This window comes from Stegostoma tigrinum, chromosome 47, assembly GCF_030684315.1.
Source record: "Stegostoma tigrinum isolate sSteTig4 chromosome 47, sSteTig4.hap1, whole genome shotgun sequence".
NCBI classification, from domain to species: Eukaryota; Metazoa; Chordata; class Chondrichthyes; order Orectolobiformes; family Stegostomatidae; genus Stegostoma; species Stegostoma tigrinum.
The window spans coordinates 5,109,203-5,135,495 of NC_081400.1; the positions used below are offsets into that span (position 1 = coordinate 5,109,203).

The 26,293-nt window shown below is 51.1% G+C and overlaps 1 long non-coding RNA gene across 1 annotated transcript; it reads left to right on the plus strand.

Annotated features, from left to right (window-relative positions):
• The first annotated feature begins 601 nt into the window (after nt 1-601).
• On the plus strand, nt 602-26,049 carry LOC132207455 (uncharacterized). The gene is made up of 3 exons (XR_009443469.1): nt 602-746; nt 22,138-22,245; nt 25,712-26,049. It is a non-coding gene; the product is annotated as an uncharacterized LOC132207455 (long non-coding RNA).
• Nucleotides 26,050-26,293: the final 244 nt, after the last annotated feature.

The window sequence follows — 26,293 nt, forward strand, 5'->3', positions numbered from 1 at the left end:
CAGTGATAGGGAGGGGCTGGAGGGGGTGACAGAGATAGGGAGGGGGTGTAGGGAGTTGGAAGGGGTGACAGAGATAGGGAGGAGGTGTAGGGGGCTGGAGCAGGTGACAGAGATAGAGAGGGGGTGTAAGGGGCTGGAGGGGGTGACGGAGATAGGGAGGGGTTGTAGGGGGCTGGAGGGGGTGACAGAGATAGGGAGGGGTTGTGGGGGGCTGGAGGGGGTGACAGAGAGTGGGAGGGTTGCAGCTGCAGGGGCTATACAGATATTAAACACGGTCTGAGAATAGACACCCTCATGCATAATTATCGGGCTGCAAATTACCCTGAGAATTACACAGTCAGAGTTAGGAGAGTGAGAGAGGGAGCGAGTTACATTCCAGAGCTGGAGTTTGGCTCAGTGCCCTGCCATGGGGCTTGATGTGGTTCCAGGCCCCGGCATTCTGCGGCTTTTCTGAGCTGTCTGCTCGAAGTAGACCCAAGACTTTTATGAAAGACAAACAGTGTGAACCACAGGTGGGATTGGCCGCCTATCCTCACCGCGGCCAATCAGCAACTAACAAGCTGACGGTGTTTTCTGTTCTTGTTTTGTTTTGCAGATGTCGGGACTGTACGGTGTTTTGGAAGAATCAATTTGTGAAGGTTATCTCTTCCTCTGCTGCCAAACTAGCCATCTTCTAACCCCACATCTATCCCTCTGCTTGTCCTCGCCCTGAGTGACTCTCACAACGCACCAACCCAGCAACACAGGTAGGTCTTCCACCCAATGAAGCAGCACCTTAACACAGCTGTTTTGCCCACCCCCCTTCCCCTCTGGGAGACGGTCCAATAGCGTGTGTGGGATCTTTTCTCTCCGCACGAGAGGGCAGGCACCATCTCTGACAGCGCCCGCTCCCTCGGTGCTGACCCTCCGATAGCGCCCACTCTTTCAACGCTGACCCTCCAACTGTGCCTACTTCCCCAGTGCTGACCGTCTGACAGTGCGGCGCTCCCTCAGCGCTGACCCTCCAACAGTGCCTGCTCCCTCAGCGCTGACCTTCTGACAGCACCCGGTCCCGCGGCGCTGACCCTCCGACAGTGCCTGCTCCCTCAGCACTGACCCTCTGGGGTAGTGCTGCCTCAGGCTGAAGAGGTCCATTTGACCAGCATAATCACTGGTGAGAGCTGGGGGATGCCGGAAGATGGGGTCTATCGGTATAATGTGGTCAGTAATAGGTCCAATTGGCAACTGAGAAGAGTTGGCTTCATATGGTTTGTCGGGAGATTATGGGGGAACTGGCTCTCACAGGGAGTCGGGGTGAGAGAATAGGGGACTGGCTCCCTCAGAGAGTTGGGTGAGAATAGGGGACTCACTCCCATAGGGAGTCGGGGGGAGAGAATGGGGGACTGGTTCCCTCAGAGAGTGGGGGGAGAATAGGGGACTCACTCCCATAGGAAGTCGGGGGGAGAGAATGGGGGACTGGTTCCCTCAGAGAGTGGGGGGAGAATAGGGGACTGGTTCACTCAGGGAGTGGGGGAGAATGGGGGACTCATTCCCACTGGGAGTCAGGGAGAGAGAATGGGGGACTGGATCCCACAGGGAGTCAGGGGGAGAGAATGGGGGACTGGTTCCCTCAGAGAGTTGGGTGAGAATGGGGGACTCACTCCCATAGGGAGTCGGGGGAGAATCGGGGGCTTGCTCCAATTCCTGAATGTTGCAAGGCCAACTCGAATCTTGCCGCAAAATCGTGGAGGGAGTTGAGAATCCTTCAGGAATGGGTTTAATTTTGCATTACTAACAAATCAACCTCCTGGAGAGCTGTTATGACAGAGCTCTGGAGGAGGTGGGACTAGTCTCCTGGCTCAGAGAGAAGGACATTACTACTGCTCCACTTATGTGCTGTGCTGTTAATTCAAAACAGCATCCGGTACAGCACATTTTCATGAATCAACAACAGCTCAGTGCTGAGTGAAGTCATTCTTGGCTCTGAGGCCAAAGATCATATGACAGTAATTTCTTGGAAATCAGCTGAGCATCTGTAGCCTGGTACTTCGATCGGTTCAGGTCACAGAGCAAATTATTTGGAGTACTGTGTGCAGCTCTCTCCACCTTACTATGGGAAGGACTTTATTAAACTGGAAAGACTGCAGAAAAAGTTTCAGAATCATGCGTGGAAACGAGCCATTCGGCCGAACAAGTCCATGCTGCACTTCTGAAGAGCATCCCACTCAATTGCCCCCTTCCCCTGCATTTCCCCCGGTCTATCCCCACCCTAACCCACATATCCCTGGGCACTATAGGACAATTTAGCACGGCCAGTCCACCCTAACCCACACATCCCTGGACACTACAGGACAATTTAGCACGGCCAATCCACCCTAACCCGCACATCCCTGGGCACTATAGGACAATTTAGCACGGCCAGTCCACCCTAACCCACACATCCCTGGGCACTACGGGGCAATTTAGCACAGCCAGTCCACCTTAACCCACACATCCCTGGGCACTACGGGACAATTTAGCACGGCCAGTCCCACCCTAACCCGCACATCCCTGGGCACTACGGGACAACTTAGCACGGCCATTCCACCCTAACCCGCACATCCCTGGGCACTACGGGACAATTTAGCATGGCCAATCCACCCTAACCCGCACATCCCTGGGCACTACGGGACAATTTAGCACAGCCAATCCACCCTAACCCGCACATCCCTGGGCACTACGGGACAATTTAGCACGGCCAATCCACCCTAACCCGCACATCCCTGAACACTACAGCACATCCCATCCGCCCTAACCGGCACACCTTTGGACTGTGAGAGGAAACCCATGCAGACACGGGGAGAATGTGCAAACTCCACACAGACGGTCACCCGAGGGTGGGATTGAACCCAGGTCCCTGGTGCTGTGAGGTGGCAGTGCTAACCACTGAGCCAGCGTGCCACCCCCAATTTACAAGAATGTTACCGGGACTGGAGTGTTCGAGCTATAGGGATAAACTGGGCCTGTTTTCCCCGGAGCGTCAGAGGCTAGACAGTGACCTTATAGAGGTTTACAAAACCATGAGGGGCATGGGTAGGGTGAATAGACAAGGTCTTTTCCCCCCCAGGGTAGGGGTAGTCCCAAAGTGGACGGGTATGAGTTTAAGGTGAGAGGGGAAAGATTTAACAGAGACTGAGGGACAACTTTTTCACACAGAGGGTGGTGCGTATATGGAACGAGCTGCCAGAGGAAGTGGGAGGGGGCTAGTACAGTCACAGCATTTAAAGGGCGTCTGGGTGGGAACATGGTTAGGAAGGGTTTAGAGGGATGGTGGGGGAGCAAATGATGGTGAAATGAAGCCGTTTCAGTTTGTGAAACCAGTTTGACATGGACGAGTTGGGCCGAAGTGTCTGATTCCATGCTGCATTACGCCATTCACAGCAAGCTCCCATGGTCCACATATTCTGGTCAACGAGGAGAAAGCTCATGCTTTAAGTGATGGTGTTCGAAGGGTCATTACTAGGCCAGGGCCTTGGGCACAGCCCCAATCGCCAACCCCCAACCCCCAACATACCCACTTCTGAATTCACTGCCTGGGATCGCTCCATGCACTTGAGATCCCGTTCCCTCAGCGCTTACCACCCGACAGTGCTTACTTCCTCGGCGCTGACCCTCTGACAGTGCCCACTCCTTCGGCGCTGACCCTTTGACAGAGCCCGCTCCCTCAGCACTGACACGCTGACAGTGCCCACTCCCTCAGCGCTGACCCTCCGACAGTGCCCACTCTCTCAGCACTGATTCTCCGACAGTGCCTGCTCCCTCAGCGCTGACCCTCCAATAGTGCCAACTCCCTCAGCACTGACCCTCTGACAGTGCCCGCTCCCTCAGCGCTGACCCTCCGACAGTGCCCGCTCCCTCAGCACTGATTCTCCAACAGTGCCCACTCCCTCAGCGCTGACTCTCTGACAGTGTCCACTCCCTCGGTGCTGACCTTCCAACATTGCCCATTCCCTCGGTGCTGACCTTCTGACAGTGTCCGCTCCCTCAGCGCTGACCGTGCCCACTCACTTGGCGCTGGCCCTCAAACAGTGCCCACTCCCTCAGCGCTGACCCTATGAAAGTAACTGCTCCTTCAGCGCTGACCTTTCGACAGTGCCCTTTCCCTTGGTGCTGACCCTCTGATCGTGCCTGCTCCCTCAGCACTGACCCCTGACAGTGCCCACTCCCTCAGTGCTGACCCTCCTACAGTGCCTGCTCCCTCGGCACTGACCCTCCTACAGTGCCTGCCCCCTTGGCACTGACCCTCCAACAATGCCAGCTTCCTCAGCGCCGACCCCCTGACCATGCCCACTCCCTCAGCGGTGACCCCCGACAGTGCCCGCTCCTTCAGCACTGACCCTCTGACAGTGCCCGCTCCCTCAGCGCTGACCCTCTGACAGTGCCCACTCCCTTAGTGCTGACCCTCTGATCACCAAATGAGTGAGTGAGTGGAGGTCATTCAAATGAAGAGGGCAGTCAGTGAGCGAGTGTGTGGGATAAGGGGCAATTGATGTCGAATATGTGGGATTAAGCTGTGCATAGTCCTCACTGCCAATCCTCCTGTTTGCAGACTGTGGTACTAAGAGTATAGCTAAACCAGTTTGTCTCCTGGTCTCAGAAAGCACAGCTTTACTGGTATCAATGCGGACTTCACCAGCTTCAAAACCTCCCTTCCCCCCACTGCATCCCATAACCAGCCCAGCTCGTCCCCTCCCCCCACTGCATCCCAAAACCAGCCCAGCTCATCCCCGCCTCCCTAACCTGTCCTTCCTCCCACCTATCCCCTCCTCCCACCTCAAGCCCCACCCCCATTTCCTACCTCCTAACCTCATCCCGCCCCCTTGACTTGTCCGTCCTCCCCGGACTGACCTATCCCCTCCCCAGCTACACTCACCTCTGCAGGCTCTATCCCCGCCTCCTTGACCTGTCTGTCTCCTCTCCTTCTATCTTCTCCTCTATCCATCTTCTACCCACCTCCCCCTCTCTCCCTATTTATTGCAGAATCCTCCTTCCCCTCCCCCATTTCTGAAGAAGGGTCTCGGCCCAAATTGTCAGCCTTCCTGCTCCTCTGATGCTGCTTGGCCTGCTGTGTTCATCCAGCTCTACACCCTGTTATCTCTGGTGCTTGTAGTGCTGGTTTATCACTGTAGTCTGATTCATGAATACCATCCCTTACCTTGCTCCCTGTCTCTTCCCACCTCCCCATTGATCAGTTCTTGCACTCAGCTTCTTAACCGAAAGCAGGGTTTGGGAAAAAAGATTTTATAATTTTGCTCTCCTACTCAGCACTTCATATTTAAATAATTGCTCCTTTAATAGAACAGTTCTGTGCATTGGGAAAGTCATGTTGGGGCTGTACAGGACATTGGTTGGGCGACTTTTAGAATACTGTGTGCAATTCTGGTCTCCCTGCTACAGGAAGGACGTTGTGAAACTTGAAAGGGTTCAGAAAAGATTTACAAGGATGTTTGAGCCACAGGGAGAGTCTGAATAGGCCGGGGCTGTTTTCCCCGGAGCGTCGGAGGCTCATTGGGCGACCTTATAGAGGCTTATAAAACCATGAGGGGCATGGGTAGGGGGGATAGACAAGGTCTTTTCCCCCAGGGGTAGGGGGTGTCCAAAACTAGAGGGGCATAGGTTTAAGGTGAGAGGGGAAAGGGACCTGAGGGGTAACTTTTTCACACAGAGGGTCGTGCGTGTATGGAAGGAGCTGCCAGAGGAAGTGGTGGGGGCTGGTACAGTTACAGCATTTAAAAGATGGGGACATGGATAGGAAGGGTTTAGAGGGATATGGGCCCAATGCTGGTAAATGGGAATAGGTTTATTTAGAATATCTGGGTCAGCAGGGATAAATTGGACCAAAGTGCCTGTTTCCATGCTGTACAGCTCCATTACTCTTAAGTTATTGCCCTGGCTTTGGACAGCTTCTGAACACATGTTCACAATTGTGGCCAATCTCACCTTTATGAAAATTGCTCCCCATTGTCTCAGTGAGAGACTTGAAATCTCCGACACTATCCATAAATGATATAAAAGTAAGACAAACCTGCCTCCTAACGGGCTCAATTTTTTAGCCATCTCATTCTCTTGCAGAGTCAATACGATGCCATTCTACAGAAACGCCACACCCTTTCTTGATGCCTTGACCAGAAAGTCAAACCAGATTTGTTTGTTATTTACATAAATGATTTGGATGAGAATCTAGGCAGTATGGTTAGCGCATTTGTAGATGACACCAAGATTCGTGGTATAGTGGACAGTGAAGAAGGTTTGTCTAAGATTACAAAGGGATCTTGATAAGGTTCTGCATGGTAGACTCATTCAGAAAGTAAGGAGGCATGGAATTCAGAGAAATTTGGCTGTCTGGATACAAAACTGGCTGTCCAATAGAAAACAGAGTGTGGTAGTAGATGAAAGGTATTCAGCCTCGAGCTTGGTGACCAGTGGTGTTCCGCAGGGATCTGTTCTGGGACCTCTGCTCCTTGTGACCTTTATAAATGACTCGGATGAGGAGGTGGAAGGCTGGGTTAGTAAGTTTGCTGATGACACGAAGGTTGGTGGAGTTGTGGACAGTGTGGAGGGCTGTTGTGGGTTGCAATGGGACATTGACAGGATGCAGATCTGGGCAAAGAAGTGGCAGATGGAATTCAACCCAGAAAAAGTGTGAAGTGATTCATTTTGGAAGGTCAAAATTGAATGCAGAATATGGGATTAATGGCAGGATTCTCGGCAGTGTGGAGGATCAGAGAGATCTTGGGGTCCACGTCCATAGATCCCTCAAAGTTGCTACCCATGTTGATAGGGTTGTAAAGAAGGTGTATGGTGTGTTGGCTTTCATTGGCAGGGGAATTGAGTTTAAGAGCCGTGAGGTTATGCTGCAGGTCTGTAAAACCCTGCTTCGACCACACTTGGGATATTGTGTTCATTTCTGGTCACCTCATTATAGGAAAGATGTGGAAGTGTTAGAGAGGGTGCAGAGGAGACTTACCAGGATGCTGCCTGGACTGGAGGGCAGGTCTTATGAGGAAAGGTTGACGGAGCTAGGGCTTTTTTCATTGGAGCAAAGAAGGATGAGAAGTGACTTGATAGAGGTATACAAGATGATGAGAGGCACAGATAGAGTGGGGAGTCAGAGACTTTCTCACAGGGTGGAAATGACTGTTTACAAGGGGTCATAATGTTAAGGTGGTTGGAGGGCGGTATAGGGGAGATGTTCTTCACACAGAGAGTGGTGGGCGTGTGGAATGTGTTGCTGGCAGTGGTAGTGGGGTCAGATACGTTAGAGGCTTTTAAGCGACTCTTGGATGGGCACATGGAGGATAGTGAAATGTAGGGTACACGCAGGGTAGATTAGACTAGGTTAATAGTTCAGCACAACATCATGGGCCGAAGGGCCTGTACTGTGCTGTAGTGTTCCATGTTCTATGTTGATCATTGGGTCAATGGGCTGAGGAGGGGCAGATGGGGTTTAATTTGGGTAAATGCGAGGAGCTGCGTTTTGGTAAAACTAACAAGGGCAGGATTTATACAGTTAATGGTAGGTGAGTGCAGTAGAACAGCAGGACCTAGGGGCTCAGGGACATAATTGTTTGAAGTTTGTGTCACGGGTAGGTGGGGGGTTAAGGAGGTGTTTGGCACACTTGCCTTCATCGTTCAGACCCTTTGAGTGTAGGAGTTGGGGACGTCATGTTGAGGTTGTGCAGGACGTTGGTGAGACCTCTTCTGGAGCACGGTGTCCCGTTCTGGTCTCCCTGTTACAGGAAGGATGTTATCCAGCTGAAGAGGGTTCAGGAAAGATTTACCAGGACGTTGCTGAGTACGGAGGGTTGAGTTATGGGGCGAGGCTCAGTAGGCCAGGACTTTTTCCACTGGAGTGCAGAGGTTGAGGGGGGACCTTATAGAAGTTTATAAAATCATGAGTGTAGAGATGAGACGAATGGTAGGTGTCATTTCCCTGCGCGGGGTGGGGGGGGGGGGGGGTGCAGATTTCAAGACTTGGAGGGTGTATTTTTAAGCTGAGAGATTTAAAAGAGACATGAGGGCCAATCTTATTTACACACAGAGGGTGCTTCGTGTGTGGAATGAACTTCCAGACAATGTGGGCGCAGTTACAAAGTTTAAAAGAAATTTGGGTAAGTATTTGAATAGGAAATGTTTGGAGTTTTATGGGCCAGGAGCAGGCAGGCGTGGGACTAGTTTAGTTTGGGATTCTGTTTGGCATGGACTGGCTGGGCCGAAGGGTCTGTCTCTGAGCTGTATAACTCTGTGACACTGTAAAGCAGGGAGTGCGGCCGACTGAGGGTCTGCAGAGCTCAGACCCGACTCTGCGACTCCCTCCCCCACCTCTTCCCTCTACAGTCACATCCGAGCCGACGTGACCTGTCCAAAGCCTTCCCGACCCACGGGCCTACAACCATCGCCCATGAAGTGGGACGGAATGGGTATCATTGGTCTGGAGTGGCTAAGGACTTTCCCTCGGGAACATGGCCACAGAGGCAGCCACCCCCCACCCATCCCCTCCCTCGCCTCTCAGGATTGCCGTGGGCCAGAGTGCTCGTTGGGATGTGGGAGACTGCAAAAACAGGGCTGTCGCTCCCCTCCGCTGGTAGTCCTGGTATGACAACAAGGTTTTAGATTCCCAAAGTGGGCACATCCTGCAGGACCCTTTCTGAAGAAGGGAGCAGGCCCCGAAACATCAGCTTCCCTGCTCCCCAGATGTTGCTGGACATCCTGCAAGAAGGAGTGCAATGTGTGACGGGGAAGTGAGCGGACCAGTTGAGGGAGTCCCAAAATGGTGAGGAGGAGGTCATTCATTGCCCAGTCTGCGTTTGTGCCCGCTCTCGCTCGCTGAGTGCCACTGGCCTCCTGCTTCATCCGTTAGGTCATGCACCCTCGACCTCTTCAGAGGACAGTCTGTTACAGTTTACCCTAACCCAACACTCTCTGAGACCAAGGGAGCGGGCGCTGTCGGAGCATCAGTGCTGAGGGAGCGGGCGCTGTCGGAGGGTCAGTGCTGAGGGAGCGGGCGCTGTCGGAGGGTCAGTGCTGAGGGAGCGGGCGCTGTCGGAGGGTCAGTGCTGAGGGAGCGGGCGCTGTCGGAGGGTCAGTGCTGAGGGAGCGGGCTCTGTCGGAGAGTCAGTGCTGAGGGAGCGGGCGCTGTCGGAGCGTCAGTGCTGAGGGAGCGGGCGCTGTCGGAGCGTCAGTGCTGAGGGAGCGGGCGCTGTCGGAGGGTCAGTGCTGAGGGAGCGGGCGCTGTCGGAGGGTCAGTGCTGAGGGAGCGGGCGCTGTCGGAGGGTCAGTGCTGAGGGAGCAGGCGCTGTCGGAGCGTCAGTGCTGAGGGAGCGGGCGCTGTCGGAGCGTCAGTGCTGAGGGAGCAGGTGCTGTCGGAGCGTCAGTGCTGAGGGAGCGGGCGCTGTCGGAGCGTCAGTGCTGAGGGAGCGGGTGCTGTCGGAGAGTCAGGACTGAGGGAGCGGGCGCTGTCGGAGGGTCAGTGCTGAGGGAGCGGGTGCTGTCGGAGGGTCAGTGCTGAGGGAGCGGGCGCTGTCGGAGGGTCAGTGCCGGGGGAGCGGGCACTGTCGGAGGGTCAGTGCCGGGGGAGCGGGCACTGTCGGAGGGTCAGTGCTGAGGGAGTGGGCGCTGTCAGAGGATCAGTGCTGAGAGAGCGGGCGCTGTCGGAGGGTCAGTGCTGAGGGAGCGGGCGCTGTCGGAGGGTCAGTGCTGAGGGAGCGGGCACTGTCGGAGGGTCAGTGCTGAGGGAGCGGGCGCTGTCGGAGGGTCAGTGCTGAGGGAGCGGGCGCTGTCGGAGGGTCAGTGCTGAGGGAGTGGGCGCTGTCGGAGAGTCAGGACTGAGGGAGCGGGTGCTGTCGGACCGTCAGTGCTGAGGGAGCGGGTGCTGTCGGAGGGTCAGTGCTGAGGGAGCGGGCGCTGTCGGAGGGTCAGTGCTGAGGGAGCGGGCGCTGTCGGAGGGTCAGTGCCGGGGGAGCGGGCACTGTCGGAGGGTCAGTGCCGGGGGAGCGGGCACTGTCGGAGGGTCAGTGCTGAGGGAGTGGGCGCTGTCGGAGGGTCAGTGCTGAGGGAGTGGGCGCTGTCAGAGGATCAGTGCTGAGGGAGTGGGCGCTGTCGGAGGGTCAGTGCTGAGGGAGTGGGCGCTGTCGGAGGGTCAGTGCTGAGGGAGCGGGCGCTGTCGGAGGGTCAGTGCTGAGGGAGTGGGCGCTGTCGAAGGGTCAGCGCTGAGGGAGTGGACGCTGTCGGAGGGTCAGTGCTGAGGGAGTGGGCGCTGTCGGAGGGTCAGTGCTGAGGGAGTGGGCGCTGTCGAAGGGTCAGCGCTGAGGGAGCGGGCGCTGTCAGAGGGTCAGTGCCGGGGGAGCGGGCACTGTCGGAGGGTCAGTGCTGAGGGAGTGGGCACTGTCGGAGGGTCAGTGCTGAGGGAGCGGGCGCTGTCGGAGGGTCAGTGCTGAGGGAGTGGGCGCTGTCGAAGGGTCAGCGCTGAGGGAGCGGGCGCTGTCAGAGGGTCAGTGCCGGGGGAGCGGGCACTGTCGGAGGGTCAGTGCTGAGGGAGTGGGCGCTGTCAGAGGATCAGTGCTGAGGGAGTGGGCACTGTCGGAGGGTCAGTGCTGAGGGAGCGGGCGCTGTCGGAGGGTCAGTGCTGAGGGAGTGGGCGCTGTCGAAGGATCATGGCGCTGAGGGAGTGGACGCTGTCGGAGGGTCAGTGCTGAGGGAGTGGGCGCTGTCGGAGGGTCAGTGCTGAGGGAGTGGACGCTGTCAGAGGGTCAGTGCTGAGGGAGCAGGTGCTGTCGGAGGGTCAGTGCTGAGGGAGCGGGCACTGTCGGAGGGTCAGTGCTGAGGGAGCAGGTGCTGTCGGAGGGTCAGTGCTGAGGGAGCGGGCACTGTTGGAGGGTCAGTGCTGAGGGAGCAGGTGCTGTCGGACGGTCAGTGCTGAGGGAGCGGGCACTGTCGGAGGGTCAGTGCTGAGGGAGCAGGTGCTGTCGGAGGGTCAGTGCTGAGGGAGCGGGCACTGTCGGAGGGTCAGTGCTGAGGGAGCAGGTGCTGTCGGAGGGTCAGTGCTGAGGGAGCGGGCACTGTCGGAGGGTCAGTGCTGAGGGAGCAGGTGCTGTCGGAGGGTCAGTGCTAAGGGAGTGGGCACTGTCGGAGGGTCAGTGCTGAGGGAGCAGGTGCTGTCAGAGGGTCATTGCTGAGGGAGCGGGCGCTGTTGGAGCGTCATTGCTGAGGGAGTGGGCGCTGTCAGGGGGTCAGTGCCGGGAGAGCGGGCACTGTTGGATGGCCAGTTAAATTATAACCACTGGGCCCAAATATAGGATATAATGTTGGGGGTAAGGGATCAACCATTTAAACATAGATGCAGAGGAGCTGAGGCATCAGCCTAGTGTATTATTGTCGAACTATTGATCTAGAGATCAAATCCCACCACCAGCAGACGGTGGAATTTAAATTCAATGAAGAATTTGGAATTATGAGTCGAATGATGATCATGAATCCCTTGTCAGATTAACGCATCTGGTTCACCAATGTCCTTTAGGGAAGGAACCTGCCATCCTTCCATGGCCTGGGCCTACACGTGACTCCAGACTCCACAGCAATGTGGTTAAGTCTTAACCGCGATTGAATAAATAAAGTGGGCAGTCTGAACTTGGGCGAATGATTGGAACTCTGTTCTGTGGAGGTTTGGCAGCTCTGTTGCCGAGGATATTCAAGACAGAGATATCTCGATCATGAAGATATGCAGGGAGTTGCCGATAAGTTGGCTTTCAGATCGAAGGTCGCCTTGGATCCAACTGAAAGGCAGAGCGGGCTTGATGGGCCAAATTGCCTCCTCAGAGCGCACTGTTGAGTGCAGGAGCAAAGAAACATGGGCCCCCTTGCCTGGGGAGGGTACAGAGGGACCAGTAAGAATGTGCACCCAGTCCTGAGCAAGGCAGGACTATGTATTAAGGAGAGATTGAGGCGATTGTGTACAAAGCTGGGACCTGATCATGCAGAAGCTTCAGTCCCAAGCCCTGCTCCTGAGAAACAAAAGAAAATGTCCCTCTGTTTTTACATAATTACGGCAGTGGGAGCTTTCAGAGATAATAGAACTGCAGATGTTGGAGAATCCGAGATAACACGGCGTGGAGCTGGATGAACACAGCCAGGCCAAGCAGCACCAGAGGAGCAGGAAAGCTGATGCTTTGGGCCTAGACCCAGACTGGGCGACAGCTCTCATTGAGTCAAACAGCATGGAAACAGACCCTTCGGTCCAACCGCTCCATGCTGACCACAATCCCAAAATGAATTAGTCCCACCTGCCTGCTCCTGGCCTGTATTCCCGCAAACAATTCCTATCCATGTACTGATCCAAATGTCTTTTAAACCATGTAACCATACCTGCACTCACCAGTTCCCATGGAGGTTCACATGACACATGAACCATATCTGCGTGAAATAAAATTGTCTTTTTAAAATCTTTCTCATCTCACCTTAAAAATATGCGCCGTAGCAGCGGAATCCCCCCACCCTGGGGAAAATTCACGCGTTGTTTACTCGACCTATACCCCTCATGATTTTAGAAGGTCATCCCACAACCCCCGTACGCTCGAGGGGAAAACAGTCCCAGCCTCTCCCTGTAACACAAACCCTCCATTCTCAGCAACATCCTGGTAAATCCTCTCTAAACCCTCTCCAGCTTAACAATATCCTTCCTAAAACAGGGAGACCAGAACAAGACAACATGCTCCAGAAGATGCCTCACCAACATCCTGTACAACCTCAACATGAAATAATGGGAACTGCAGATGCTAGAGAATCTAAGATAACAAAGTGTGAAGCTGGATGAACACAGCAGGCCAAGCAGCATCTTAGGAGCACAAAAGCTGACATTTCGGGCCCAGATCCTTCATCAGACGCTTTTGTGATGAAGGGTCCAGGCCCGAAACATCAGCTTTTATGCTCCTGAGATGCTGCTTGGCCTGCTGTATTCATCCAGCTCCACAATTTGGTATCAACCTCAACATGACGTCCCCAACTCCTACATGCAAATCTCTGAGCAGTCCCTGTGTATATTGTAGAGAAGAGCAGCCCCTGTCTGTACTACAGATAATACTAGTCCCTGTATGTATTATAGAGAAGAGCAGTCCCTGTGGATATTATAGAGAATAGCAGTCGCTGTGTATATTATAGAGAACAGCAGACTCTGCGTATATTAGAGAGAATAGCAGCCCCTGTGTGTATTATCAAGAATGGCAGTCCCTGCGTATATTATAGAGAATAGCAGCCCCTGTGTAAATTATAGAAAATAGCAGTCCCTGTGTATATTATAGGGAATAGCAGTCACTGTTTGTATTATAGAGAATAGCGGTCCCTGTGTATATTATAGAGAATAGCAGTCCCTGTGTATATTATAGAGAATAGCAGCCCCTGTGTATATTATAGAGAATGGCAGTCCCTGTGTATATTATAGAGAATGGCAGTCCCTGTGTGTATTGTAGAGAATAGCAGTCCCTGTGTGAATTATAGAGAATAGAGTCACTGTGTATATTATAGAGAAGAGCAGTCCCTGTGTATATTACAGAGAATAGCAGCAGTCTTTGTGTATATTATAGAGAATAGCAGTCCCTGCATATATTACAGAGAATGGCAGTCCCTGTGTGTATATTACAGAGATAGCAGTCCCTGTGTATATTGTAGAGAACAGCAGTCCCTGTGTATATTACAGGGGCTGCTATTCTCTATAATACACACAAGGACTGCTATTCTCTGTAATATACACACAGGGACTGCCATTCTCTGTAATATACGCAGGGACTGCTATTCTCTATAATATACACAGGGATGCTATTCTCTGTAGTATACACAGGGAAAGGTATTCTCTGTAATATACACAGGGACTGCTCTTCTCTATAAAATACACAGGGACTGCTATTCTCTATAATATGCACAGGGACTGCTATTCTCTATACTGTACACAGAGAATTGTGTACATTATAGAGAATAGCAGCCCCTGTGTGTATTAGGGGCTGCTCTTCTCTATAATACACACAGGGGCTGCTATTCTCTATAATGTACACAGAGAATAGCAGCCCCTGTGCATATTATAGAGAAGAGCAGTCCCTGTGTATATTACAGAGAATAGCAGCCCCTGTGTGAATTATAGAGAATAGCAGTCCCTGTGTGAATTATAGAGAATAGCAGTCCCTGTGTATATTATAGAGAATAGCAGTCTCTCTGTGTATTATAGAGAACAGCAGTTCCTGTGTGTATTATAGAGAATAGCAGTCCCTGTGTATATTATAGAGAATAGCAGTCCCTGTGTATATTATCGGGGCTGCTATCCTCTAAAATACACACAGGGGCTGCTATTCTCTATAAACGGCACAGGGACTGCTATTCTCCATAATACACACAGGGGCTGCTATTCTCTGTAATATACACAGGGACTGCTCTTCTCTATAATATGCACAGGGGCTGCTATTCTCTGTGTACATTATAGAGAATGGCAGCCCCTGTGCATATTATAGAGAATAGCAGCCCCTGTGTATATTATAGAGAAGAGCAGTCCCTGTGTATATTATCGGGGCTGCTATTCTCTATAATGCACACAGGGACTGCTATTCTCTATAATACACACAGTGACTGCTATTCTCTATAATATGCACAGGGGCTGCCATTCTCTATAATGTACACAGAGAATAGCAGCCCCTGTGCATATTATAGAGAAGAGCAGTCCCTGTGTATATTACAGAGAATAGCAGCCCCTGTGTGAATTATAGAGAATAGCAGTCCCTGTGTGAATTATAGAGAATAGAGTCACTGTGTATATTATAGAGAAGAGCAGTCCCTGTGTATATTACAGAGAATAGCAGCAGTCCCTGTGTATATTACAGAGAATGGCAGTCCTTGTGTATATTATAGAGAATAGCAGCCCCTGCGTATGTTATAGAGAATAGCAGCCCCTGTGTATATTGTAGAGAACAGCAGTCCCTGTGTGAATTATAGAGAATAGCAGTCTTTGTGTATATTACAGAGAATGGCAGTCCCTGTATATATTATAGAGAATAGCAGTCCCTGTATGTATTATAGAGAATAGCAGCCCCTGTGTGTATTATGGAGAATAGCAGTCCCTGTGTATATCATAGAGAATAGCAGCCCGTGTGTATTATAGAGAATAGGCGTCCCTGTGTGTATTATAGAGAATAGCAGTCCCTGTGTATATTAAAGAGAATAACAGTTCCTGTGTATATTATAGAGAATAGCAGCCCCTGTGTGTATTATAGAGAATAGCAGTCCCTGTGTATATTAAAGAGAATAACAGTCCCTGTGTATATTATAGAGAATAGCAGCCCCTGTGTATATTGTAGAGAACAGCAGTCCCTGTGTATATTATAGAGAACAGCAGTCCCTGTGTGAATTATAGAGAATAGCAGTCCCTGTGTGAATTATAGAGAATAGCAGTCACTGTGTATATTACAGAGAATGGCAGTCCCTGTGTATATTATAGAGAATAGCAGTCCCTGTGTGTATTATAGAGAATAGCAGCCCCTGTGTGTATTATGGAGAATAGCAGTCCCTGTGTATATCATAGAGAATAGCAGCCCGTGTGTATTATAGAGAATAGGCGTCCCTGTGTGTATTATAGAGAATAGCAGTCCCTGTGTATATTAAAGAGAATAACAGTCCCTGTGTATATTATAGAGAATAGCAGCCCCTGCGTATATTATAGAGAATAGCAGCCCATGTGTATATTGTAGAGAACAGCAGCCTCTGTGTGTATTATAGAGTATAGCAATCCCTGCTTATATTATAGAGAATAGCAGCCCCTGTGTATATTATAGAGAATAGCAGCCCCTGTGTATATTTTCGAGAAGAGCAGTCCCTGTGTATATTATAGAGAATAGCAGCCCGTGTGTATATTATAGAGAACAGCAGCCCCTGTGTATATTATAGTGAACGGCAGTCCCTGTGTATATTATAGAGTATAGCAGTCCCTGTGTGTATTATAGAGAATAGCAGTCTTTGTGTATATTTTCGAGAAGAGCAGTCCCTGTGTATATTATAAAGAAGATCAGTCTCTGTGTATATTACAGAGAATAGCAGTCCCTGTGTATATTATAGAGAATAGCATCCCCTGTGTACATTAGAAAGAATAGCAGTCCCTGTGTATATTACAGAGAATAGCAGTCCCTGTGTATATTATAGAGAATAGCAGCCCCTGTGTCTATTATAGAGAACAGCAGACCCTGTGTATATTATAGAGAATAGCAGTCCCTGTGTATAATTTAGAGAAGAGCAGTCCCTGTGTATATTTTAGGGGCTGCTATTCTCTATAATATACACAGGGGCTGCTATTCTCCATAATACACACAGGGGCTGCTATTCTCTGTGTGCATTATAGAGAATAGCAGCCCCTGTGCATATTATAGAGAACAGCAGTCCCTGTGTATATTGCAGAGAATAGCAGCCCCTGTGTATATTGCAGAGAATAGCAGCCCCTGTGTATATTACGGAGAATAGCAGTCCCTGTGAATATTATAGAGAATAGCAGTCCCTGCGTGTATCATAGAGAACAGCAGTCCCTGTGTGTATTACAGAGAACAGCAGTCCCTGTCTGTATTATAGGGAATAGCAGTCCCTGTGTGTGTTATATTGAATAGCAGTCCCTGTGTATATTATGGACAATAGCAGTCCCTGTGTATATTACAGAGAATAGCCGTCCCTGTGTATATTATAGGGGCTGCTATTCTCTATAATACACACAGGGACTGCTATTCTCTTTAATATACACAGGGACCGCTCTTTTCTATAATATACACAGGGACTGCTATTCTCTTTAATATACACAGGGTCTGCTATTCTCTATAATACACACAGGGGCTGCTATTCTCTATAATATACACAGGGACTGCTATTTTCTATCATCTGGACAGGGACTGCTGTTCTCGATAATATACACAGGGGCTGCTATTCTCCATAATATACTCAGGGACTGTTGTTCTCTGTAATATACACAGGGACTGCTGTTCTCTGTAATATACACAGGGACTGCACTTCTCTATAATATACACAGGGACTGCTATTCTCTGTAATATACACAGGGATTGCTCTTCTCTATAACATACTGTACACAGAGGATTGTGCACATTATAGAGAACAGCAGTCCCTGTGTTTATTACAGAAAATAGCAGTCCCTGTGTATATTACAGAGAACAACAGTCCCTGTGTATATTATGGAGAATAGCAGCCCCTGTTTATATTATAGAGAATAGCGGTCCCTGTGTGTATTACAGAGAATAGCAGCCCCTGTGTGTCGTATAGAAAATAGCAGTCCCTGTGTGTATTATAGAGAATAGCAGTCCCTGTGTATATTATAGAGAAGTGCAGTCCCTGTGTATATTACAGAGAATAGCAGTCCCTGTGTATATTACAAAAAATAACAGTCCCTGTGTATATTATAGAGAATAGCAGCCCCTGTGTATATTATAGAGAATAGCGGTCCCTGTGTGTATCACAGAGAATAGCAGCCCCTGTGTATATTATGGAGAATAGAAGTCACTGTGTATATAATAGAGAATAGCAGCCCCTGTGTATATTATGGAGAATAGCGACCCATGTATATATTATAGAGAATAGCGGCCCATGTGTATATTATAGAGAACAGCAGTCCCTTTGTGTATTACAGAGAATAGCAGTCCCTGTGTATATTATAGAGAATAGCAGCCCCAGTGTATATTGTAGAGAATAGCGGTCCCTGTGTGTATTGTAGACAATAGCGGTCCCTGTGTGTATTATGGAGAATAGCGACCCATGTATATATTATAGAGAATAGCGGCCCATGTGTATATTTTAGGTTTCAGTTTATATTGTGTGTTTTTGAGACACTATGGCGTGGGGAATCGAGTTCGACAAACTGGTGTGAAAAGGCTCTTGTCCCCCACCAGCACACACCCTGAATCTCCACACAGTGGCAGCCTTTCCCCAGCGTGCAAACAAACCCATTCTGTGGCATCAGTCATGGGGAGGTTGCAATTACGGGATTGTTAGAATCCCTGCAGCGTGCAAGCACGCCACTCAGTCCATTGAATCTACACTAACGCTCCAAACAGCAGCACACCCAGACCCTCGACTCCCTTGCTATAAGCATGATTTCCCATTGTCAACACAACTCTAACCTGCACATCCCTGGGCACTATGGAACAATTTAGCATGGCTAATCCACTCGAAAATGCACATCCCTGGGCACTATGGGACAATTTAGCACGGCCAATCCACCCTAACCTGTACATCCCTGGGCACTATGGGACAATTTAGCACGGCCAATCCACCCTAACCTGCACATCCCTGGGCACTATGGGACAATTTAGCACGGCCAATCCACCCTAACCCACACATCCCTGGGCACTACGGGACAATTTAGCACGGCCAGTCCACCCTAACCTGCACATCCCTGGGCACTACGGGACAATTTAGCACGGCCAACCCACCCTAACCTGCACATCCCTGGGCACTACGGGGCAATTTAGCATGGCCAATCCACCCTAACCCACACATCCCTGGGCACTACGGGACAATTTAGCATGGCCAATCCACCCTAACCCGCTCATCCCTGGACACTACGGCACAATTTAGCATGGCCAACCCACCCTAACCCGCACATCCCTGGGCACTACAGGACAATTTAGCACGGCCAACCCACCCTAACCCGCACATCCCTGGGCACTACGGGACAATTTAGCACGGCCAATCCACCCTAACCCGCACATCCCTGGCCACTACGGGACAATTTAGCACGGCCAATCCCACCCTAACCCGCACATCGCTGGGCACTACGGGACAATTTAGCACGGCCAACCCACCCTAACCCGCACATCCCTGGGCACTACAGGACAATTTAGCACAGCCAATCCCACCCTAACCCGCACATCGCTGGGCACTACGGGACAATTTAGCACAGCCAATCCACCCTAACCCGCACATCCCTGGGCAATACGTGACAATTTAGCACAGCCAATCCACCCTAACCCGCACATCCCTGGGCACTACGTGACAATTTAGCACAGCCAATCCACCCTAACCCGCACATCCCTGGGCACTACGTGACAATTTAGCACAGCCAATCCCACCCTAACCCGCACATCGCTGGGCACTACGGGACAATTTAGCACAGCCAATCCACCCTAACCCGCACATCCCTGGGCAATACGTGACAATTTAGCACAGCCAACCCACCCTAACCCGCACATCCCTGGGCACCACGGGACAATTTAGCACAGCCAATCCACCCTAACCCGCACATCCCTGGGCACTACGTGACAATTTAGCACGGCCAATCCCACCCTAACCCGCACATCCCTGGGCACTATGGGACAATTTAGCACGGCCAATCCACTCTAACCCGCACATCCCTGGACACTACGGGACAATTTAGCACGGCCAATCCCACCCTAACCCGCACATCCCTGGGCACTACGGCACAATTTAGCACGGCCAATCCCACCCTAACCCGCACATCCCTGGGCACTACGGCACAATTTAGCACGGCCAATCCCACCCTAACCCGCACATCGCTGGGCACTACGGGACAATTTAGCACGGCCAACACACCCTAACCCGCACATCCCTGGGCACTACGGGACAATTTAGCACGGCCAATCCCACCCTAACCCGCACATCGCTGGGCACTACGGGACAATTTAGCACGGCCAATCCCACCCTAACCCGCGCATCCCTGGGCACTACGGGACAATTTAGCACGGCCAATCCCACCCTAACCCGCACATCCCTGGGCACTACGGCACAATTTAGCATGGCCAATCCACCCTAACCCACACATCCCTGGGCACTACGGGACAATTTAGCATGGCCAATCCACCCTAACCCGCTCATCCCTGGACACTACGGCACAATTTAGCATGGCCAACCCACCCTAACCCGCACATCCCTGGGCACTACAGGACAATTTAGCACGGCCAACCCACCCTAACCCGCACATCCCTGGGCACTACAGGACAATTTAGCACGGCCAATCCACCCTAACCCGCACATCCCTGGCCACTACGGGACAATTTAGCACGGCCAATCCCACCCTAACCCGCACATCGCTGGGCACTACGGGACAATTTAGCACGGCCAACCCACCCTAACCCGCACATCCCTGGGCACTACAGGACAATTTAGCACAGCCAATCCCACCCTAACCCGCACATCGCTGGGCACTACGGGACAATTTAGCACAGCCAATCCACCCTAACCCGCACATCCCTGGGCAATACGTGACAATTTAGCACAGCCAATCCACCCTAACCCGCACATCCCTGGGCACTACGTGACAATTTAGCACAGCCAATCCACCCTAACCCGCACATCCCTGGGCACTACGTGACAATTTAGCACAGCCAATCCCACCCTAACCCGCACATCGCTGGGCACTACGGGACAATTTAGCACAGCCAATCCACCCTAACCCGCACATCCCTGGGCAATACGTGACAATTTAGCACAGCCAACCCACCCTAACCCGCACATCCCTGGGCACCACGGGACAATTTAGCACAGCCAATCCACCCTAACCCGCACATCCCTGGGCACTACGTGACAATTTAGCACGGCCAATCCCACCCTAACCCGCACATCCCTGGGCACTATGGGACAATTTAGCACGGCCAATCCACTCTAACCCGCACATCCCTGGACACTACGGGACAATTTAGCACGGCCAATCCCACCCTAACCCGCACATCCCTGGGCACTACGGCACAATTTAGCACGGCCAATCCCACCCTAACCCGCACATCCCTGGGCACTACGGCACAATTTAGCACGGCCAATCCCACCCTAACCCGCACATCGCTGGGCACTACGGGACAATTTAGCACGGCCAACACACCCTAACCCGCACATCCCTGGGCACTACGGGACAATTTAGCACGGCCAATCCCACCCTAACCCGCACATCGCTGGGCACTACGGGACAATTTAGCACGGCCAATCCCACCCTAACCCGCGCATCCCTGGGCACTACGGGACAATTTAGCACGGCCAATCCACTCTAACCCGCACATCCCTGGGCACTACGGGACAATTTAGCACGGCCAATCCACCCTAACCTGCACATCCCTGGGCACTATGGGACAATTTAGCACGGCCAATGCACCCTAACCCGCATATCCCTGGGCACTACGGGACAATTTAGCACGGCCAATGCACCCTAACCTGCACTTCTTTGAAACCGGAGCGCCCGGAGGAAACCTACGCAGACATGGGGAGAATGTGCAAACTCCTCTCAGACAGTCACCCCCCAGGCTGGAGTTAAACCTGGGTCCGTGTGCCTGGAGGCAGCAGTTTGAACCACTGGGCCACCATGAGAAACCAGTTGTCGACTTGGAGGAGACAGTGGTTTAATGTCACTGGATTAATAATGTAGAGACCCCAGGCTAATTCTCCTGGAACACTGGGAACAAGGCCCCACCAGACTTTAAATTCAATGAATAAAATTTGGAATTGGAATCTAGTCTGTTCAACGTTGACAATCGCTGTCAATGCTGGTAAATCCTCCATCACTGGGGTCACTAATTAGGGAAGGGAATCTACCATACTTACGCAGGCAGGCCGTATATGTGAGTCCAGGCACCCCCACAGCAATGGGACATATACTTCGCTCTCTGTGGAGCTCACCTCCTGACTGCTCTGTAATAGAGCCCTACAGCACGGAAACAGACATTTCAGTCCAACCAGTCCACACCAACCACGTTCCCACTTGTCAGCAGTTGGCCCCTACCCCTCCAAACCTTTCCTATTCATGTACTTATCCAAATGAGTACAAACATTGTATCAGCATCCATCACTTCCACACACGAACCACACTCTGTGTAAAAAAAGTTGCCCCTTATGTCATTTTAAAATCTTCTTTCTCTCACCTTTAAAAGTATATCCCCCGGTTTTGAACTTCTGCACCTTACAGAAGATACTGTTTCCTTCACCTTAGCTCCCTCCCTCATGATTTTATAAACTTCTATAACATCACCCCCTCAGCCTCCTATGCTCCAGTGAAAAACTCCCAGCTTTCCTTTAAAACTCAAACCCTCCATACCTGGCAACATCCTGGTAAATCTCTTCTGACCCCTCTCCAGTTTAATAACATCCTTCCTGTAACAGGGCGACCAGAATGCGGACACCGTGCTCCAGAAGACTCTCACCAACGGCCCTGTACAACCTCAACATGACACCCCCAACTCCGACACTCAAAGGGTATGAGCGATGACGGTAAGTGTGACAAACGCCTCCTTAACCCCACTGTCTACCCGTGACTCAAACTTCAAACAATTATGTACCTAGGTCTCCATGTTCTGTGATACTACCCAGGGCCCTACCATTCATAGTATAAGTCCTCACTTTGATTGTATGACCAAATGTTGCATTTATCTAAATTATCCAAATTGTTTCAGGGGGTGCAGCGCGAGCCAGAGCGCTGATGGGAAGGTAAGGTTTTTTCCTCCAGTATAAAAACTTACCTTGTGCAGCAGAGGCCCTTTTGTTTCCAGCGGTCTGTGTGTGGAGTGAACACGAGCCGGGAAGGAACTGATATATTCGGGCATTAGCTAAACCCGAAACACTACACGTGTAGTGTCTCCCACCCATCCTCCTCCTCCTTTAACCAAAAGAAAGACAGCGTGGAGGGTCGGTAAGGTAAGGCTTTTTGTATTCTTCTGGAAATCGAGAGTAGAGGCAATGGAAGCTAGCGCAGTTGCATGCTCCTCTTGCAGGATGTGGGAGGTAAGGGTCACTGCTGGTGTCCCTCCTGACTTCACCTGCGAGAAGTGCACCCAACTCCAGCTCCTCAAAAACCGTGTTAGGGAACTGGAGCTTGAGCTGGATGAACTCCGGATCATTTGGGAGGCTGAGGGGGTGATAGGGAGGAGTTACAGGGAGGTGGTCACACCCAAGGTACAGGAGAAAGGTAGCTAGGGGACTGTCAGGAAGGGGTAAGGGAATAGGCAGACAGTGCAGGGATCCCCTGTGACCATTCCCCTCAGTATACCACTTCGGATACTATTGGTGGGGGACCTACCAGGGGAAGGCCATAGTGGACAGGTCATTGATCCTGACCCTGTGGCACAGAAGGGAAAGGGGGCAGTATAGGAGAGCAATTGAGTGGGGGATTCGATAGTACGAGGCACAGACAGCCGGTTCTATGGACGCGAACGAGACGAGCGGACAGTATGTTGCCTCCCGGGTGCCACGATCCATGATGTCTCAGATCGTGTCTTCAAGATCCTTAAGGAGGAGGGTGAGCAACCAGCAGTCAATGTACACATCGATACCAATCACATAGGTAGAGAAAGGACTGAGAATGTGTAAAATGTGTTCAGGGAGTTAGGCTGGAAGCTGAAGTACAAACAGGGGAGTTATCTCTGGATTACTACCAGTGCCACGAGATAATGAGGTAAGAAATAGGGAGAGAGTGCAGCTAAACACGTGGCTACAGGGCTGCTGTAGGAGGGAGGGCTTCCATTATGTGGATAATTGGAGCACATCTTGGGGAAGGTGGGACCTGTACAGGAAGGACTTGTTGCACCTGAATATCCTGGGGGGGAGGTTTGCTCAAGCTGGACCGGATGGTTTAAACTAGATTGGTAGGGAGTGGGGAACTGGATTTATAATTCAGAGGATGAGGTATTTATCCTTCCAACGGACACAACAGGGAGTGAGGTTGTTTATAAACAAATGCGGCCGATGGAGCGTAATTGTGGACACAAGGATGGCTTGAGGTTTTTCTGCTGAAGGGTCTAGACCCGAAACGTCAGCTTTCCTGCTCCTAAGATGCTGCTTGGCCTGCTGTGTTCATCCAGCTCCACACCTTGTTATCTCGGTTTGAAGTGTGTATACTTCAATGCTAGGAATATCAGAAATAAGCTTCAAAATCTCCTCTCCCCGCTACTGCATCCCAAAACCAGCCCAGCTCATCCCCACCTCCCTAACCTGTTCTTCCTCTCACCTATCCCCTCCTCCCACCTCAGGCCCCACCCCCATCACCTACCTACTAACCTCATCCCGCCCCCTTGACCTGTCCGTCCTCCCCGGACTGACCTATCTCCTCCTTAACTCCCCACCTACACTCACCTTTACTGGCTCCATCCCCGCCTCTTTGACCTGTCTGTCTCCTCTCCACCTATCTTCTCTTCTATCCATCTTCCATCCGCCTCCCCCTCTCTCCCTATTTATTTCAGATCCCCCTCCCCCCCCCCATTCCTGAAGAAGGGTCTAGGCCCGAAACGTCAGCTTTCCTGCTCCTCTGATGCTGCTTGGCCTGCTGTGTCCATCCAGCTCTACACCGTGTTATCTCAGATTCTCCAGCATTTGCAGTTCCCATTATCTCTGAAATAAGGTGGATGAACTTAGAGCATGCGTCAGTATTTGGAACTACAATGTTGTGGCCATTACAGAAACTTGGGTAACTTAGGGACAGGAATGCTTGTTGGAAGTTTCAGGATTTAGATGCTTTAAAAGAAAGAGGGAGGGTGGAAAAAGAGGTGGGGGAGTGACATTGCTAGTCAGGGCTAGTATCGCAGCTACTGAAAGGCAGTTTGAGAACGATATGTCGACAGAGTCAGTTGGGTTGAGGTCAGGAACAAGAAAGAAGCAGTCACTTTGTTGGGGTTTTTTTTACAGACCCCCGAATAGTTGCAGAGAAGTGGAGGAGCGGATTGGGAGGCAGGTACTGGAAAGGTGCAGAAGTCACAGGGTTGTAGTCACGGGTGACTTCAACTTTCCAAATATTGATTGGAAACATTTTAGTTGTAATAGTTTAGATGGAGAGGATTTTGTCCAGTGTGTTCAGGAAGGATTTCTGACACAGTCTGTAGAAAGATCAACAGGAGGAGAGGCCACTTTGGATTTGGTGCTTGGCAATGAACCGGGCCAAGTGTTAGACCTGTTGGTAGGAGAGCATTTTGGCGGTAGCGATCATAACTCTGTTACTTTTACAATAGTCATGGAAAAGGATAGGTATGTACAGCAGGGTCAGGTTTATAATTGGGGGAAGGGTAATTATCATTCTGCTAGGCAAGAACTGGGTAAGATAAAATGGGAACAAATGCTATCAGGGAAGAGCATGATTGAAATGTGGAGATTGTTTAAGGAATGCATATTGCGTGCGGTCGACATGTTCGTCCCTAGCAGGCAGGGAAGATGCGGTCGAGTGAGGGAGCCTTGGTTCTCGAGAGGCGTCGAATGACTGGTTAAGAGGAAGATGGAGGCTTATGTAAGGTTTAGGAAAAAGGCTCTACAGGGATACAAGTTATCCAGGAAGGGCTTAGGAGAGCTATAAGGGGGAATGAGAAAACCTTGGCAGATGGGATCAAGGAAAACTCCAAGGCTTTTTACACGTATGTGAGGAATAAGAGAATGACCGGAGAAAGGGTAGGGCCAATCAAGGATTGTAAAGGTAATTTGTGCACGGAGCCTAAAGACATAGGAGAGGTCCTTAATGAATACTTTTCTTTGGCATACACAACTGAGAGGGACCTAGTTGTATTGGAGGACAGTGTGAAACAGGTTGGCCGGCTAGAGGAGGTTGATGTTAGTAAGGAAGATGTGCTAGAAATTTTGAGGAACTTGAAGATAGATAAGCCCTCTGGGTCTGATAGGATTTATCCAAGGATTCTGTGGGAAGCGAGGGAAGAGATCGCAGGGCCTTTGCTGATAATCTTTTCGTCCTCACTATCCACAGGTATAGCGCCAGAAGACTGGAGAGAGGCAAACGTCATTCCCTTGTTCAAAAAAGGGAATAGGGATAACCCTGGAAATTACAGGTCAGTTAGTCTTATGTCAGTGGTGGGTAAATTACTGGAAAGGGCTCTGAGAGATAGGATTTATGATCACTTGGAAACGCAGTTTGATTCATGACAGTCAGCATGGATTTGTGAGGGGTAGATCATACCTCACAAACCTTACTGAATTCTTTGAAGAGGTGACCAAACACGTGGATGAAGATAGAGCAGTGGATGTGGTATACATGGATTTAAGTAAGGCGTTTGATAAGGTTCCCCATGGTAGGCTCATGCAGAAAGTAAGGAGGCATGGGATAGGGGCAATTGTGGCAGGTTGGATTCAGAACTGGCTGACCCTTAGAAGACAAAGGGTGGTAGTGGATGGAAAATATTCAACATGGTGTTCAGTTACGAGTGGTGTGCCACAAGGATCTGTTCTGGGTCCTCTTCTAAGTGTGATTTTTGTAAATGATTTGGATGTAGGAGTGGAAGGGTGAATTAGTAAGTTCGTGGACGATATGAAGGTGGGTCGCATTGTGGAT